Source organism: Mytilus californianus, unplaced genomic scaffold, assembly GCF_021869535.1.
Source record: "Mytilus californianus isolate M0D057914Y unplaced genomic scaffold, xbMytCali1.0.p SCAF_11, whole genome shotgun sequence".
NCBI lineage: Eukaryota > Metazoa > Mollusca > Bivalvia > Mytilida > Mytilidae > Mytilus > Mytilus californianus.
In genome coordinates this window covers 71,197,988-71,212,729 of record NW_026262593.1, presented here as the reverse complement: position 1 = coordinate 71,212,729, position 14,742 = coordinate 71,197,988, and the positions used below count along the sequence as shown (strand labels likewise).

The window sequence follows — 14,742 nt, the reverse complement described above, 5'->3', positions numbered from 1 at the left end:
TATGACTGTCTTTGCTCAAAAACTTACCTTTTTGTCTTAATTTGTAAACATTTGTAAACAATACATGCAGCCTGAATTTAAGTAAAGGCTTAAATACTTTTTAAGAAATATAATCCATCTTCATCTTAAATTCTCTGTATTTATAAGACATTAAAAAAAAACTGACCTTTATGTCATAATTTGTAAACAATACATGCTGCTGAAGTAGGGTTAAATCCTAAGAAATTATCGGTATTTATGAAACTGACAAATATTTACAAACAAAATTCTACAAAACAGAGAAATGATATAGTTCTTACCTTTACATATATATATGTGTTAATCAGTGGTTTTAACATGAAAACATTTTCATCTTGTACTGTGTTAATCAACAAAAGTCCCTTAGGCCATATATAAGTTATTGTATATACTACAAACTATGATCATGATTGTATCATGTAACCTAATCATTAGCAATGAGTGAGTTTTCTTGTTTGACCTCACTTCAAAAGGTCGTGGCCCATTAGCAGATTATTAGTTATGATTTAACATTTCAAAAGCATCTTATTTCTGGAGGAATTTAATAATAATTCCATATCATCCACTTCAGTAAATCTTATCTAATACTAGATTTGGCCTAGAAAATTTGTTTGTTTAAACACTTAAACTCTACTTCAACTTGGTGGTCAATTTTTTCTGAATTCATTTCAGTTAATTTGCTAATTTATCAAATTTATGTAATGTTAATTTGACGCAAAAGAGTATTCTTAAATATAAAGAACTCCAAAGTAAATTCAAAAGGAGGGAAGTCCATAAAAAGTGAAACAATCAAACTATATCAACCAAAGGAACGAATGGAAAACAATTGTCAATATTCCTGACTTGGTACAGGCATTTTCCAAAGAAATTGGTGGGTTAAAACTGGTTTTAAAGCTAGCAAAACTTCCTACTTGTATGACAGTTGTTGAAAATTTGTTAAATTTGTTTCCTTAATTTTTACTTGTATAACAAAGGCTGCTAAGAGACTGAATTTTTCCAATTATTTTTTATTAGTTTGAATTGTAAAAAATCAATTGCAGTTCCACAAACATCTTAGCAGTGGCAGATCCAGGGGCAGGGAAGGGGGTGGGGGGTTCCAGGGTTTGGAACCCCCTTTTTGTTTGACAACTAATGCTTTTGTATGGGGATAAATGGTTGGAACCCCCCCCCCCCCCCCCCCCCCACCCTTTTTTTTCAAAATGGCTGGATCCTTGCCTGCTTAGCATGCAGTTTGCAATAAAAAATATGCAGTATTTGCACATGAGCAATTGGCAATTGTCAAAGCAATTGAAAAAAATATATCACAATGGTAATGATTTCCACACTCCCTAATCTTACTTAACTCTATTCTATTTTAAGATAAGTGGAAAACAAAATGTTTGAAAAAGTAATAATTTTGCAAAATAATCAGCGATGTGTGAATTTCTATCTACTACATAAGAGAAAAAAAAACAGAGAAGATAGATGATGTTGGCCTTACTCTCTTTGTAACACACATTCCTAAGACAATCATGCTGGGTATTATTATTGATAAGTAAACATCATCAATTTCTGACAGCTATATGCATTAACTGGTTCCTGTGGGTGTAGGATATTCATTAATCCAGTTACATATGCACATTGAGTTGTCTCCCTTGAGAATTCATTGGTAAGATTAGGCTGATGTAATTTGTGATGTAACATGTATAATGTATATTATATAAATAATAAAGACATAATCTGATGACAAATTCTGTAATTATTAATGCAGTATTGAAAATTTTTCTTTGAACATAGTTAATGGTTTATACTTTTTAGATATTCTATCCCAAATGCATAATTACACTGCACTTAAAAATACCATTGAGAATTCATTGTCTGGCTTAAAAGACCAACTTAGATTAAATTTGCATTGTATATGTGCCCACTTATACACTCTCATTTGATAATTACCCTTTAACATGGAAAAATATTGCATGCATATTCAGATGAAAAACAGGTTATATAATATAAATACTATGAGTTTATGATTGCAAGGTATAAAATTATATTCAGGTTATATGATATGACAGTAACTAGAGGTACTGCAAGGAAAATTATAGACAATAGACAATACTTTATTATTAAACCTCAGTCACATAGGTGTACAAGAGGATATAAAATTATACACCTGTCACTTGCAAAGTCCATGCTTTGGCTAGAGGTATAGGGGGAGGGTTGAGATCTCATAAACATGTTTAACCCCGCCGCATTTTTGCGCCTGTCCCAAGTCAGGAGCCTCTAGACTTTGTCAGTCTTGTATTATTTTTAATTTTAGTTTCTTGTATACAATTTGGAGTTTAGTATGGCGTTCATTATCACTGAACTTAAGTATATATATTTGTTTAGGGGCCAGCTGAAGGACGCCTCCGGGTGCGGGAATTTCTCGCTGCATTGAAGACCTGTTGGTGACCTTCTGCTGTTGTCTGTTCTATGGTCGGGTTGTTGTCTCTTTGACACATTCCCCATTTCCATTCTCAATTTTATTTGGTAACGCATTTTTAACCCCCAAAAACAAAATAGGTTAATGGTGAAGATTCTGAGAAACTTTCTTCAAATTCTGATTAGCGATGTTGGAGAAGGGATATAAATGCATACAGTAGTGTGCACCATGAGGCAATTGGTTTGCTGACGGAAAATGTGAAAATGATAAAAATTAGTGATGGCACAATTATAGCTTTATAGAGGAAGAGTTAGGGTATAATAATAACATCATGCACCATTCTGAAGCCCGCCTCCGGGTGCCGGATTTTCTCGGTGTGTTGAAGACCCATTGGTGGCCTTGGGCTTTTTTTTGCTCTTTGGTCGGGTTGCTGTCTCTTTGACACATTTCCATTCTCAATTTCATTTAACATTGAATTTCAAATTTCATCTCATTTAATCATCCACCAGTAACATTGCATATCCTTTATATTTTTGACCTTGAACTATCAGAGATCCAAAATGACAATTCATTTCATTCAAGATCTAATAAAAATATTAGACAAGAAATAGTATCTCAAAAATGATTAAGAGTAAATCTGTCATGGAATTTCCAGACCCAAGAAAATTATTAATTAATTCAACTGGTTTTCCATATCAGTCTTCCTTTATTCCGTTTTTTTTTTTCAGTAACATAATTTCCTGGAATCTCCAGGCTGATCAACAGAGACATATTCCCCCTCAATACAAATGTTTCTTAAACAATGCATGTAATATCTTCAATGGGTTTTCTGAGAGAATCAATAAAGAATCTGCTTTAGCTGTCAAAATGGTCATGATTGATAAATCGGAGCTGTTACAGTGAGGACTTTCCAATGCTATAAACAGCTGAAAATAAATTGCAGACTTTAAGAAGGAAAACTACTCATTAAATATAAATTCACATGGATGGAACAAAAAGGTTTCACAACGCTATAAAAAAACCCGGCTCAGACATTTTGCTTTCATAATATTCCTTTTGACCTAATTAGTTGTTATGTATTTGACCCCACATCACATTGCTAAACCTGCTATCCTCTAAGGGAAATAAATCAAAATAATGTTTATAGATATAAGAAGATGTGGTATGAGTGCCAATGAGACAACTCTCCATCCAAGTCAAAATTTATAAAAGTAAACCATTATAGGTCACAGTACGGTCTTCAACACGCATTCTTCTTACCCATACTTCAAAATAAAACCTTTTTTTTATTTTGACGAGAAATTTATATCTATATTTAACCAAATTGAACACACTGACAAGTTAAATTAAGAAAAAAAATTGTCATTGTAGAAAAAAAATATTTTACCTACCTTGCAGCGCCTTTCTTAACAATGCTGACTTACAGTGTTACGTTACAAAAGGGTCAGGTAAAACCAGTTTTTAAACAACTGCCTAATACACCACAAAATACGCATTTTCAGATTTATGATGAAATCGAAAGTTAAAAAAAAAAAACGACTACTATTTTCAAGCTTTTTGCTAACCATGATTTAACTTCAGACTAAAGGAACTATCTTTGTTTAATTTGAATGTTCTTTTGAGACGTGAGAGGTTTATTCAGCGTATAAGGTTTCAAAAGTTGCTGTCAATGTCAACACGACTCAGTCTGTTCACCAGATTTTCTTTAAATAAATTACGTAACGAAAATAAAAATGTTCTTCCCTGTCAAGTAAATCAATATTTTGTCCTTTGTGTAAAATAATAATCCTTGCATGTTATATCGAATTAACAATTGTAGTTTCAAGCATTGAATCGTCCCACTTTGTAGCTCAATTGAAAATGTCTTTATAAAGTAGATTCGTATGCATGCAATGGGGTGTGTGGATATTTCACAAATATTCTCACAAGAAAATCTATGCAATTAATATAGAAAGTAAGTTAATTTTTTTTTTTATCCCTCTCATCATAAAGTTATCAAAATGTTTTTTCTGTAATATAAAAGCAAGGTCATAACTGAAGGACAAGTCATTTTATTTAAAATTTTGTGCCCCTGAATGTCAGAAACAAACCAAAATTCATGATAACCGAAAAAGGTGATACAAATAAATTTTACAACTAATATTTTCAAAATTCAAAATTTTCACATTTATATTCATTAAATTTTCAAAAAAAAATTTTTTTTTCTAAGCATAGAACTTCACAAATAATAAGCACCCATCATTCCCCCCCCCCCCCCCCCCAAAAAAAAGAACATTAGCTGCAAGAATAGTGTGAAAAAGAACTTCATCATCAGAAAGAAAACTAAGGGGAGACAATGAACTTTTACTTTATCTACTTACAAATTTGTAAAATGAACTTTTATTATTATCCTCTTCCGACAATAAAGCTAACCCTTAATGCACTAAACTCAAAGGGTTCAAGGTCATATATATCTTGTCCACATTAAATCCTTAAATACACTATGTAAACATTTGTGGTTAGCTAAAAGCTGTACTTGACTAGAAGCTAATCTTTAAAATGGCCTGGGGATGTGTGACAACATACCAAATCGATGGATTATCTTTAACAGACTGCTGACACTACAATATTGATGTCCAAATATTGACAATGTTTTACACTTCATGCTGAGTAAATTGACACAGCCCTTTACAAAAATGGATCAAATAATTAACCCAATTAGACTGGACTTTAAATCTTCTTTTTCTTTGAGAATTTTCTTTACAAAAGTATTTACTTACCAATTAATTTGATTATATTGTATAGTTAAATATCGTTATAATTTTTTTGAAATATTTGACCAATGTGGATGTCTTTAAGGGACTTATATAATTTTTTACCTGGGAGGGGGGTGGGGGAGGGGGGCTGGTCAAAATGTAGGGTGGATCAAGTTTTTTTCTGTAAGTGGAAAAGGGGGTTCAATTTTTTTTATAAATTCAAAGTGGGGGATCAATTTCATCTCTAATGAAACATTTGTGAACTTTTGAATCTTCAAGTATATCCTACATATCATGTGTGTCAAAGGTAAGTGTTTTGCATGTAAAAATTTTGGCATGTTTAATTAATAGAGGGGGATCACATTTTTTAAAAATGTTTTTAAGGGTGGGGGGATAAAATAAAAATAGTGAAATATTATGGGGGATCAAGAAAATTTTATGTTTGATTTCAAAATGACCAGCCCCCTCCCAGGTAAAAAATGATAAGTCCCTTAAAACTAACTAGTTTTAAAAGATGTGCATATATTATATATAATGTATATTTAAGATACATCTATAAGGACGAACCCTGAATGGGTGTATCTGATTTACACAATAATTAAAATACACCAATCTATAATGATGCATATTATGCAAAATGATAGATTTCAATAATTTAGGAAGAGGGGGTGCGGGTGTCTTTGAGCCGGTTGACCTTATATTAAGATAAAAATGTGTATCTAATATATCCAGTATATTTATAATGGTTAATGCAAAATGATAGATTTTAATAATTTAGAAGAAGTTCTTTGAGTAATTTGATCTCAAATTAAGGAAAAACATGATAAACGCCAAGGATAATCCAATTACATTTAATGCCAGATTAAAGACACATGTTGGTGTAAACAATAATGTAAGATTTCATTGTTTGAAATGTTGTAACAACATAAAAGAAAGAAAAGAAAAGAGGATATGAATAAAGAAGAAATCAGAGCTATTAATACATCCTTTTCTGTTGGGGTTTTATATGAATGATGCTATTTTCTCTGTACAATGTACTGTCAGATAATTTTGTTGTGGCAACGAAGTGCATTAATCTACTTAAAATGACCAGGATTGCAAGTTTTTCTGCTGAAGGTCAGTGGTTCTTTCTGTGTACTGACCAGCTTCCTCCACCATACAAGCAGCAGCCACCATAATAATTTAGCCAACAACTAGATGTATTCAACACTTTAACAATCAATCAATTAATCTTATGATTCATACTTCTTAATTCAAAGTAAACCTTGCACACACAAAAAAAATGGGAAAATAAAATTTGACATGCCTGATTTTAAAAATGATATGATATTTAGAACAACAAACAAACAAAACACATCTTTTTTTATTTATATAAATAATCTACCCTGATTATATATCAAAGTCAACCTCCACTTATATCTGCAAAAAGCCAATTATCCTAAAACCTGCACCGGATGACAATATTTCAACCTGTTTGTAGCTTTAAATGATCCTATTCAAATCAATAAGTCTAAAGGATTGGCGATATTTATTTAGGTTGATATATATAACACAACAAATTGACGATCGACGATTTACGATATGATTTACACATTTCGGCATCACAATAGATTTAATACTACAAATTTCTTGTTCAAAAGATCCTGCCACTCCTTAAGCATGCAAGGATATTTTAGTATATTAGTTCTACGAAATATATTTTAGTATATTAGTTCTACGAAATATAATACAATGAATTGTAGCATGATTACTAATATTCAATTAAACAGGACATGTTACGTAGATAGCTAAGGTAAAATGTTTTTAAAGAAGAATACGTGTCCATAAGGATGCCATGCCTGACTCCAACTCCCACTATCATATTTTAAATGTTCAATGAACTGTGAAATCTAGGTCAAAACTTTGTCATGTATTTAAACAAGTTCTCATCAAAATGAACATATGCCACTAAGTCATCACAACTTCATGGAAAACTAAAATAACCCAAAACTTTTAGCCTTTATATGGGAGGGATGTCAAACAGACAGACAGATGCACGGACCAGAAAACATAATAGCCCTACTCTAAAAAGGCAAAAAACCCAATAACCTTAACAAATAAAAAGATATCTGTATGATTTATAGAATATCTATAGTTTTTCAAACGAGAGAGTGTCTTTTCTCAGCTACAATCTCATTGAAGGGCGACAACCCTGAGATTAGATGTGGCCGAGAAACATCCTCAAGTTTGAAAGGCCATTGACAATCTGTTAATCGCTATTTTGCCTATGATGTCGTTGATGTTTACAACTACGCCCTTTGTTTCTGACAATAATTTTCTATCTCAAGTGAGTAGCTTGATATGAAAAATTATCATAAAAAAATTTTTTAAGGAAAAAATATACAAAATAGTGATAATAAATATTATCTCTACTTTTCAAAGTCATTCAAATGAGGCAAATACTGAATAAAAAGCTTGTAGGATTATGTTCTGTCCTGTTTTCTTGGTTACTAAAGGGAGATAACTCTAGAACATGAAACAGTCATGTGTGTGGTATCACTAACTAAACAAAGGAAAACAACATCATATTGACAATTTTCAGCCAGTTATCCTCCTCTTCCATTTACCTATGAAAGACAACTCTTAAATGAAAATAGTTAAGTCAACTATCTCCCTTACCCATATCCCCAGAAAAGGCAACTCTAAAATGACAATTATAGTTAGTCAGTTAACTCTTATCTTTACACCAAGGACAGACAACAATAAAATGACAATTAAGTTAAGTCAGTTATCTCCCTTACCCATTTATCAAGGAAAGACAACTCTAACATGACATTAGTTAGGATGTTTTCTGCATACATTAAGTCAGGAAACCCATAATTGATTATCATTTCCTAAAGTTAACCCTTAACCATATTCTTTCTTTTTTTTCACTTACGTTATTTTTTTGGTACCCTCAATCTCCCTCCTTTTTTACAATGTGAAAAAAACTCAAAATTTCAACCTGTGGGTCTGCTACCAATATTGAAACCCAGGAGAGCTAACCTTAGCTTATCTACCAGTGTTTGAAATAAATTGTTTGTTCAATTATCAAGGTACCTTAACATTTGGATTCCTCCATTATTCTGTATACTATTCAGAAAATATATTACATACCCTTTATCACAATAAAATTGCTATGTCATGCAATATTTTTCACTTTTTAATTCTAACACTGAAGATGTTGCTTGAAAAACAAAGCCCAGTGAAGTATTCCTGTGAGGTCAATGACCTTTCTGAAGTAAAAAAAGATAATGGAACACAAAAGGCCTAATTCTCAACAACACCAAGTTGGTCTGATAACAATACATAAAAGGCCTAAATTCCCAAGGTTATCTGAAACAGGTATAACAATACCCAAAGACCCGTACTTAAATACCCAGAAAAAAGTTATAGTTTTATTTCATTCTTAAAATCTATATCTACACTAACAAAAGTAACGAAATTTAATAGGTCTGTACAAAATTATCTGATTGAAAAATGGTAATTTTTTTGTTCCTGAGCTCAGATTTCACGTCCTGACCACAACCAAAGATAGGACAATAAAGGGTATAGTCTTTTATCTTTAATCGCGGATATGTCTGTACGTAATAAACCATAATTGTTCTTGTGATCAGATGTACTTTAGCTTTAATAACTAGAGGCTCTAAAGAGCCTGTGTCGCTCACCTGGTCTATGTGCATAATCAACAATGGACTCTATCCAACATTGTAGACAAGAATAGAATTCATGACAAAAATCTCTTTTTTGTTGATCTTGTATTGCTGATCATCTGTCTGTTTAATTTCTCTCTCTCTCTTCTTTAGTTTTTGCTCAAAACAGTAAAAAAAATCCTCATTTAAGGACAATCACTCCTATGAAGAGTGACAGTCTACTAACTTAATATCGGCAAAATTTGGCTTGTTTGTGGATCTTGCCTTCCTGATAATTTTTGTTATTTAAAGTTTCTATTTATCTAATTCAATGTTAAATTTAATATCTACACTAACAAAAGTTATGAAATTTAATAGGTCTGTACAAAAAGATCTGATCGAAAAATGGTAAATTTGTTGTTCCTGTCAGCTCAGATTTCACGTCCTGACCACAAGATAGGACAATAAGGGTAGTCTTTTATCTTTAATCGCGGATATGTCTGTACGTAATAAACCATAATTGTCGGTATGATCAGATGTACTTTAGCTTTAATAAAAATCGGAAACTTAAATTTCTGTGGTTAAATCGAGGGTCTAAAATAAAATCAAGTTTGTTTTTTGTATTCGTGTTGCTTAGTAAGAAATGCACCTATTTTTGTAAGGAACTTATCATTGAATTCCGTTTACTACCAGCTAATGGTTCACAAAATAAAAAGAGATATACCAAGCCTGTATTCTTAAATTCAAAAGAAAATATGCAATATCCTTATACAAAATTGACAAAAAATTATCAAGTTCAAATTATTCAATTACACTTATTTTCACAGGATTGCATACATATATATGTCAACCTATTTCTGTGATGGTAAAAGAAACAGTTTGCTTGTACTTATATTATTACAATTGTTGGATAAATGGACAAAACATTTCAATTAGAAAATTATTTCAGGAAATGTCGCCAAAAAAATAATGCTATCAAAATCTAAAATGCAAGTTTCCTATCCCCTCCCAAATTTCACGTTACCAATAAATATACATCACCAAAACTATTGTAAAGATTTAACCTTTTTTAATCCAAAACAGTCAACTCTTGTAGAATAATAAGTGTCAATCTGTTTTGGGGAATAGAACAATATACAATTTTATTCATTTTTGAGAAAACTTAAAAATATCTGACTTTCTCTGTAGTATCATGAATTATCAGTGGGTCTAAAATTTAGAGCTACACATTTTTTTTTGTGCTAAACATGAACATTGAAAATTTAGACATAATTATTGTGAAAATTGCGTTAGTTTTGAAAAGAATTTTTTTTTTTTTAAATTTTGATACTTTATTTATTTGTATGCATGAGCAGTTCCTGAAATAATCATAATTAACATCACATTTTTGTACACTAATTCAACAATCCAAATAATAATGCATGTAAAAAGCGCTCTTTTTATTTTTCATTTATTCAATATATGGTAGCAATATTAGGGAAGACTTCGTTGACAAATCAAATCATCAAACAGCTGTCAGAAGGCCAACAGGTTAACATTGTGGAGGCAGAATTTAGATTCCCTGAATGGAATTCCTTTTGTTTTTAAATATTTAAAGTCTTTTCTTTCTCTAACTATTGATTAAATTTCTTACTAAGAAATGTACATAAAAGGAGATGTGGGTTAATATATGTCAAAAAGACAACAAGCTATAGAATACAAGTTTTTTTTCCACTTATTCTGAAAGTTGAAATTAAACCCATTATATAACAATAATAATTATATCTTTCATCTTTCAAAATAATACAAGTTATATCAACTACTAATAAAACTATTACGAAATGTATCTGCAGCCTCTTTTTGAAAGTAAAACACGCAAGATTGTTCAAGAAAACAAGGCATAATACACAGGAAAAACAAAACTTTATAGCTAACGTACTTAAAACAATGTAAAACTGTATGAGTTTTGCACATGGTTGAAGGCTGTACAGTGACCTATAGTTGCTTAATTAAATCCACATCATTTGGACTCTGATAACTATATGCAATATTAAATAGTATTGTGTCGTTGGCAAAAGTATCACATCTACTTATTTTATATTAATTGGTTCAAGTCAGATTTCAAACTTTTCCAATAAACAAAAATCTTTTTCAAACCTATAAAAATCTTTATATTTCTGATATCCTCTCTTGCCCATTAATCCTCCCTTAACTGAGGGGGTGCTGGACAGGGGGGGTTCCCTGATTCCCACCCCTCTTTACTGTTTTAGATAATAAAATTTTAAAGATTTTGTCAAAAAGGTAAAGACTATTGATAATTTTTATTCTATATTAATTTGAATATATAAATCACAATTCATAACAGACAGTGATATTATTTCTTTTTAAATAACGTTCTCCATATAATATCAATATTTTCTCAAATTTCTAGTAAACAAGTGTTTTTATTGTTTATTAAAATCGATTAAACCTAATTAACCACAGAGCTATAATAAATTACCACAAATAAATTCATTATATAGTTTATTGACAAGCGATATATATCTCCCTGTCAAACTTCTAAAGAATTTGACATTTATTTCACTGTTTTACATATTTTATATATCATATATACACAAGGTGGAGTTCATCACAAGTCGATGATTAATTATAAGGTCCTTAGGACTGCACAAAATTTAAGAAATGTAAAATATTCTTCTTCAACAAAGAACATTTTTCTCAAAGCCTAAAGGTTGAGACTTAATGGAAACTTTCAGTTCTCTTAGTGACAATTTCAGTTTTGTTGTATTGTAACTTATAATGGACATACATATATGGTTAATGCATAGACTTTTACAAGAGTAAGTCCTAATGTTGCCTTCTCAGTAATGCTGGGCCTTAGGCATATACTTTTCACAAGTCCCACTCCTAATGTTGCCTTCTTAGTAATGCATGGTGGGCCTATATATGCATAGACTTTTACAAGTCCCACTTAAAATGTTGCCTTCTTAGTAATGATGGGCCTTATAAATGCCTAGACTTTCACAAATCCCACTCAAAATGTTGCCTTCTTAGTAATGATGGGCTTTAAATGCCTAGACTTTTACAAGTCCCACTCCTAATGTTGCCTTCTCAGTAATGCTGGGCCTTAGGCATATACTTTTCACAAGTCCCATTCCTAATGTTGCCTTCTTGGTAATGGTGGGCTTAATGCTATAGACTTTTACAAGTCCCACTCAAAATGTTGCCTTCTTAGTAATGATGGGCCTTATGCCTAGACTTTCACAAGTCTCACTCCTAATGTTGCCTTCTAAGTAATGGTGGGCTTAATGCATAGACTTTCACAGGTCTCACTCTTAATGTTGCCTTCTAAGTAATGGTGGGCTTAATGCATAGACTTTCACAAGTCCCACTCCTCATGTTGCCTTTTTAGTAATGGTGGGCTTTAAATGCATAGACTTTCACAAGTCCCACTCCTCATGTTGCCTTCTTAGTAATGGTGGGCCTATTAGACTTTTACAAGTCCCACTCCTAATGTTGCCTTCTAATTAATGGTGGGCCTTAAATGCATAGACTTTTACACTAAGTCCCACTCCTAATGTTGCCTTCTTTATGGTGGGCCCTCTTCCCACAAAATTTGGGATCCCCATCTGCAAAAGAGGGACAAAAGATACCAGAGGGACAGTCAAACTCATAGATCGAAAACAAACTGACAACGCCATGGCCAAAAATAAAAAGACAAACAGACAAATAATAGTACAGATGACACAACATAGAAAACCAAAGACTAAGCAACACGAACCCCACCAATCTGCTCATGTTGAGAGATTGCACATAAAAGTATGTGATCAAAGGCAAGATTTTTTACATCTGAACACAACATGCCCTGTATATTCTTGAAATTCCATTTTATCTGCCCTTACACATTGAAGAAGCTGCTAGCTGTTTGATAAATTAGTGTAATTGGTATTTTCTCTTTGCTATTAATAATTATTAGCTCTCTTTCTGAAATTTTGCCCCTCTTTTTCTAAACATCATACACCCCTCATATTTCAAAGTTAGACAGAACACCTAGTTTCCTTCAGAACAAAAGCTGGTACCCTTGAATGGTCCAACCCCCTCATACTTCAAAGCTTAGAAAAAACACCTGGTTTCTATCAGTATGAACTGGTACCCTTGAATGTCCAACCCCCACATACTTCAAAGCTCAGAAAAAGCACCTGGTTTCTTTCTGTACTAACTGGTACCTTTGAATGTTATGTCATTTAAGTCAATATTGACTGTTTATCTAAAAGATAAATATTTCTATCAGATAATATGTTTTTATACCTGACAAAGACTCATTCAAGCTTTTAAAGATAGAAAAAATATAAATTACATAAAAATGTCTTTGTTGTCGCATATGTCAAAATGAAACAAAATGGATGTGTAGGAAAGGGAAGGAAATTCCCCTTGATTGTAAAATCAAACATTGCACCTTTAATCAGTTAATCTTCTAGGTGTCCATGTCTGGTAATATATTAGTTCAGGTGCACTTTCAGCATATGGTTATGACATATGAGACCTAATAAAAAATACTTGTGTATCTGCTAACCCAACCTACCCTAATCTTTATGATTATTTTATTCACATTTTTTAACAAGCACAGTTTTAAAGTCATTCTGTTTTCCCTATTTACACCAGTCAAAGTAAAAAAAAAAATTCATTATTTGCCATTATATATATAACGTTACCTACCCTATTTTTTTCCAGCATGTTAGCAAAAACACAGGTATTATTATTCAATAGGCCATATATGGTAACAAATCTATTGTAAATTTGGAAATTTTGGTTGCAATTTTTATTTTTACTAATTTCATTATTGAGACAAAATCTTAAAAATAATAATATAGAAAAATTCAACTTTAAAAGAATTCCTTCAATGATATACCCTTCTCAAGAAACACTGCAACTTAAGAGGAAACAATTGACTGGCCTTCCTCCAAGACTTCGTTATAAAACAGTAACAAAAAAGCATGCTACTAACTTAATTGATTAAAGTTCTTTATGTTTACTGGTTCTTTTGAGTGAAAATGCTGCTATTAAAGCAGAGATAATGTCAATTTTTCGTTAATTGCATAGTTATAATCAGCTACTAGTTTTCTCGTTTGAATTGTTTAACATTTTTCATGTCCCAAGGGGGCATCTTTAATAGGTGACTATATGGTATGGGTTTCTCTCTCATTGTTGAAGGCTTTACGGTTACCTACAATTGCTTATATCCACATCATTTCAACTATGGTCATGGTATATGTCTCATTGGCAATCATACCACATCTCCTTATTTTTATAATCAATTTTTCTTAGATTAAAACTTTTAAAATGTTGATATATACTTTTTTGTTTTATTAGCATTCAAAAACTTTTTTATTTAACCCAAATGTCAGATATAGTAATGGAACAGTTAGTTTGGTAATATGGCTTAAAAACAACTCATTGCGCATATAATTTTGGACCATTTATTCCCTGTGAAAAGCCTAACTCAATAAAAAAAAACAATTTTAAACATGATTTACTGTAACGGGTACTTACGAGCTTCAAGTTGATTAGACCTCTTGGAATTCAACAAAGAAAGTAAATTATTCTTGACTAAATACTTTAATTGGTTGCTTAGTTTTCTAAGTACTTTCAAATAAAAACTGTACTTTTATTTTAAAATTAATCAAGAGTCAATAAAACAACATGGTAATCCCTCTACCACCCAGGGACTAACGATTCCAGTATGGCATTTTAACTTGTACTTTTCAATCGTAAATTACATTGTCAAATTAAGACATAGGCACCTGTTGATCACAGGTAATTAGATATTGCACCTAAGATGTCAGAATTTCTATGTTTGTTGAGATTTCTATCTAAATGACCAATTACATGCAAGATTAAAAGGGGAGATAAGATAAGAGTTATCTCCCCTACCACAGAATATGCCCCTGTAATAAGCTGT

At 31.6% G+C, this 14,742-nt stretch overlaps 1 protein-coding gene across 5 annotated transcripts in view; it reads right to left on the bottom strand.

Moving 5' to 3' along the window:
* Positions 1–14,742, bottom strand: part of LOC127720633 (kazrin-like) — an 83,305-nt gene that overhangs the window by 47,907 nt on the left and 20,656 nt on the right. Inside the window, exon 1 of one of the 5 annotated variants that reach the window (XM_052227322.1) lies at positions 3,811–4,001. The exons of the other annotated variants lie outside the window; for them this stretch is intronic. The gene's annotated coding sequence lies outside the window, so the exon portion shown is untranslated. Of the gene's footprint in view, positions 1–3,810; positions 4,002–14,742 lie in introns of those variants that run through there. 5 annotated transcript variants of the gene reach the window in all.